The 4,957-nt window shown below is 37.3% G+C and overlaps 1 non-coding gene across 1 annotated transcript; it reads right to left on the bottom strand.

The window, feature by feature from the left end:
• Nucleotides 1-1,788: 1,788 nt before the first annotated feature.
• On the bottom strand, nt 1,789-1,892 carry LOC130977201 (small nucleolar RNA R71). Its single transcript, XR_009084904.1, has one exon. It is a non-coding gene; the product is annotated as a small nucleolar RNA R71 (small nucleolar RNA).
• Nucleotides 1,893-4,957: the final 3,065 nt, after the last annotated feature.

The following is a 4,957-nucleotide window of genomic DNA, read 5'->3' as shown; positions in this document are numbered from 1 at the left end:
TCATAGTGTTCTTCATGATCTTCAAGTTGTTCTTGGTAAGTCTTCTTGTTTGATTTTGATGTTTTCTTGTTTTGTGTTGTTTGTTGTTTTTCATATGCATTTTTCGTTTGTTAGAGTCCATGCATTAAAGATTTCTAAGTTTGGTGTCTTGCATGTTTTCTTTGCATCAAAATTTTTTTTTTCAAAAAAAACATGTTCTTGATGTTCATCATAATCTTCAAAGTGTTCTTGGTGTTCATCTTGACATTCATAGTGTTCTTGCATGCATCATGTGTTTGATCCAAAATTTTCATGTTTTGGGTCATGTTTGTGTTTTTCTCTCTCATAATTAAAAATTCAAAAATCAAAAATATATCTTTTCTTTTTTTCTCTCCAAATTTTCGAAATTTTGGGTTGACTTGGTCAAAAATTTTTAAAATTAGTTGTTTCTTACAGGTCAAGTCAAATTTTCAAAAATTTAAAAATCCTATCTTTTCAAAATCTTTTTCAAAAATCATATCTTTTCCAATTTTTCCTTTTTTTCGAAAATTTTAAAAATCTTTTCCAAAATATTTTCAAAATCTTTTCATATCTTTATATCAAATTTTTGAAAATTAGCTAACAATTAATGTGATTGATTCAAAAATTTGAAGTTTGTTACTTGCTTGTTAAGAAAGGTTCAATCTTTAAGTTTTAGAATCTTATCTTTTAGTTCCTTGTTAGTAATTAATTTTAATTTAAAAATTAAATCTTTTTCAAACATATCTTATCATATCTTTTATATCTTATCTTTTTCAAAATTTTATCTTTTTCAAAATTTGATTTCAAAATATCTTATCTAACTTCTTATCTTCTAATCTTTTCAAATTTGATTTTAGTATCTTTTTCAACTAACTATTTGACTTTTTGTTTGTTTCTTATCTTTTTCAAAACCACCTAACTACTTTTTCCACCTCAATTTTCGAAAATATCTCACCCTTTTTCAAAATTCTTTTTAATTAATTAATTAGTTTTAATTTAAATTTAATCTTATTTCTTATCTCTAATTTTCGAAAATTTCTAACTCCTTTTAAAAATTATTTTCGAATTTTCTATCTCTTTTTCTTATTCTATTTAATTATTTAATTACTAACACTTCTCTTCACCTCTCTCCATCTAAATATCCGAACCCACTCTTCTACATTCTTCTCCCCTTTCTTCTTCTACTAACATAAAGGAATCTCTATACTGTGACATAGAAGATTCCTCTTCTTTTCTTGTTTTCTTCTCTTTCATATGAGCAGGAATAAGGAAAAAGGCACTCTTGTTGAAATTGATTCGGAACCTGAAAGGACTCTGAAAAGAAAATTAAGAGAAGCTAAGTTACAACAATCTAAAGGTAACCTTTCAGAAACATTAGAACAAGAGAAGGAGATGGCAGCCGAAAATAATAATAATGCAAGGAGAATGCTTGGTGACTTCACAAAGCCAACATCCAAATTTGATGGAAGAAGCATCTCCATTCCTGCTATTGGAGCCAATAATTTTGAGCTTAAGCCTCAACTAGTTGCTTTAATGCAACAGAACTGCAAGTTTTATGGACTTCCATCTGAAGATCCTTACCAGTTTTTAACTGAGTTCTTACAGATTTGCGAGACTGTTAAGACGAATGGAGTTGATCCTGAAGTCTACAGACTCATGCTTTTCCCTTTTGCTGTAAGAGACAGAGCTAGAATATGGTTGGATTCACAACCTAAGGATAGCCTGGACTCTTGGGATAAGCTGGTCACAGCCTTCTTGGATAAATTCTTTCCTCCTCAAAAGCTGAGCAAGCTTAGAGTGGATGTTCAGACCTTCAAACAAAAAGATGGTGAATCCCTCTATGAAGCTTGGGAAAGATACAAGCAGTTGACCAAAAGGTGCCCATCTGACATGTTTTCAGAATGGACCATATTAGATATATTCTATTATAGTCTATCTGAATTTTCGAAAATGTCATTGGACCATTCTGCATGTGGATCCATTCACCTAAAGAAAACGCCTGAAGAGGCTCAAGAACTCATTGATATGGTTGCAAATAACGAATTCATGTACACTTCTGAGAGGAATTCCGTGAATAATGGGACGCCTCAGAGGAAGGGAGTTCTTGAAATTGATGCTCTGAATGCCATATTGGCTCAGAACAAAGTGTTGACTCAACAGGTCAACATGATCTCTCAAAATCTGAATGGATGGCAAAATGCATCCAGCAGTAATAAAGAGGTAGCTTCTGAAGAAGCTTATGATCCTGAGAACCCTGCAATGGCAGAGGTTAATTACATGGGTGAACCTTATGGAAACACCTATAATTCATCATGGAGAAATCATCCCAATTTCTCATGGAAGGATTGATGAGCGGATAATTTATACGCTTTTTGGCATTGTTTTTAGTATGTTTTTAGTATGATTTAGTTAGTTTTTAGTATATTTTTATTAGTTTTTAATTAAAATTCACTTTTCTGGACTTTACTATGAGTTTGTGTGTTTTTCTGTGATTTCAGGTATTTTCTGGCTGAAATTGAGGGTCCTGAGCAAAAATCTGATCCAGAGACCAAAAAGGACTGCAGATGCTGTTGGATTCTGACCTCCCTGCACTCGAAGTGGATTTTCTGGAGCTACAAAAGCCCAATTGGCGCGCTCTTAACGGCGTTGGAAAGTAGACATCCTGGGCTTTCCAGCAATATATGATAGTCCATACTTTGCCCAAGATTTGATGGCCCAAACCGGCGTAGCAATTCGGCCTCAGAAATTCCAGCGTTAAACGCCGGAACTGGCATAAAACTTGGAGTTAAACGCCCAAACTGGCATAAAAGCTGGCGTTTAACTCCAGAAAAGGCCTCTACACGAAAATACTTCATTGCTCAGCCCAAGCACACACCAAGTGGGCCCGGAAGTGGATTTTTCTGTCATTTACTCATTTCTGTAAACCTTAGGATACTAGTTTACTATTAATAGGATCTTTGACATTGTATCTGTACCTCATGACACTTTACACGTTTCTTTGTGTACCTTCCAGCATGAGTCTCTAAACCCCATGGTTGGGGGTGAGGAGCTCGCTGTCTTGATGGATTAATGCAATTACTACTGTTCTTATTCAATCATGCTTGCTTCCATTCTAATAATACTTGTTCTTAATCCGGATGAATGTGATGATCCGTGACAGTCATCATCATTCTCAACTACGAACGTGTGCTTGACAACCACCTCCGTTCTACCTTAGATTGAGTAGTTATCTCTTGGATTCTTTAATCGGAATCTTCGTGGTATAAGCTAGAATGATGGCGGCATTCAAGAGAATCGGAAGGTCTAAACCTTGTCTGTGGTATTCTGAGTAGATTCAATGACTGAATGACCGTGACATGCTCAAACTCCTAGCAGGCGGGGCGTTAGTGACAGACGCAAAAGTATCGATGGATATTCCCGGCCTGACCGAGAACCGACAGCTGAATTCCGCTATGCTGTGACAGAGCATATGCAATCGCTTCACTGAGAGGATGGGAGGTAGCCATTGACAACGGTGAAACCCTACATACAGCTTGCCATGGAAGGAGCCTTGCGTGCTTGACGAAGGAGACAGTAGGAAAGCAGAGATTCAGAAGATGGAGCATCTCAAACCCCGACCTATTCTCCATTACTGCAATACAAGTAACCATTTCATGTTCTTTTGCTTTTCAATCCTGATATTTCTGATATCCGACTAAGATTTACAAGATAAACCATAGCTTGCTTCAGCCGACAATCTCCGTGGGATCGACCTTGCTCACACAAGGTATTACTTGGACGACCCAGTGCACTTGCTGGTTAGTTGTGCGGGATTGCAAAAGTGTGATTGCAATTTCGTGCACCAAGGATCAACAAAAGCCTCAACAAGGCTTTAACAATGGTGGACGCAATAGGCTGAGCAATAGCAAGCCTTTTCCATCATCTTCTCAGCAACAGACAGAGAATTATGAACAAAGCACTTCTAATTTAGCCAATCTAGTCTCTGATCTGTCTAAGGCCACTTTCAGTTTCATGAGTGAAACAAGGTCCTCCATTAGAAATCTGGAGGCACAAGTGGGCCAGCTGAGTAAGAAAGTCATTGAAACTCCTCCCAGTATTCTCCCAAGCAATACAGAAGAGAATCCAAAAGGAGAGTGCAAGACCATTGATATAATCAATATGGCCGAATGCACAAGGGAGGAGGAGGACAAAAATCCTAGTAAGGAAGACCTCCTAGGACGTCCCTCAAGCAAGAAGGAGTTTCCTATTAAGGATCCAAAGGAATCTGAGGCTCATATAGAAACCATAGAGATTCCATTAAACCTCTTTCTGCCATTCATGAGCTCTGAAGACTATTCTTCCTCTGAAGAGGATGAAGATGTGACTGGAGAGTAAGTTGCTCAATATTTAGGAGCTATCATGAAGCTGAATGCCAAGTTGTTTGGTAATGAGACTTGGAAAAGTGAACCTCCTTTGCTCATTAGTGAACTGGATACCTGGATTCAGCAAATTTTACCTCAAAAGAGACAAGATCCTGGCAAGTTCTTAATACCTTGTACCATAGGCACCATGACCTTTGAAAAAGCTCTATGTGATCTAGGGTCAGGGATAAATCTTATACCACTCTCTGTAATGGAGAAGCTGGGGATCATTGAGGTACAACCTGTCTTGTTCTCATTACAATTGGCAGACAAATCATTGAGACAAGCTTATGGAATAGTAGAGGACGTGTTAGTAAAGGTTGAAGGCATTTACATCCCTGCTGATTTCATAATCTTAGACACTAGGAAGGAAGAGGATGGATGTATCATCCTTGGAAGACCTTTCCTAGCTACAGCAGGAGCTGTGATAGATGTCAACAGAGGTGAATTAGTCCTTCAATTGAATGGGGACTACCTTGTGTTTAAGGCACATGGCCATCCCTTTGTGACAAAAGAGAGTAAGCATGAAGAGCTTCTCTCAGTTCAGAGTCAAGAAG

Source organism: Arachis stenosperma, chromosome 4, assembly GCF_014773155.1.
Source record: "Arachis stenosperma cultivar V10309 chromosome 4, arast.V10309.gnm1.PFL2, whole genome shotgun sequence".
NCBI classification, from domain to species: Eukaryota; Viridiplantae; Streptophyta; class Magnoliopsida; order Fabales; family Fabaceae; genus Arachis; species Arachis stenosperma.
Note: the sequence above shows the minus strand (reverse complement) of the source record. Positions and strands in the feature narration are given on the sequence as shown.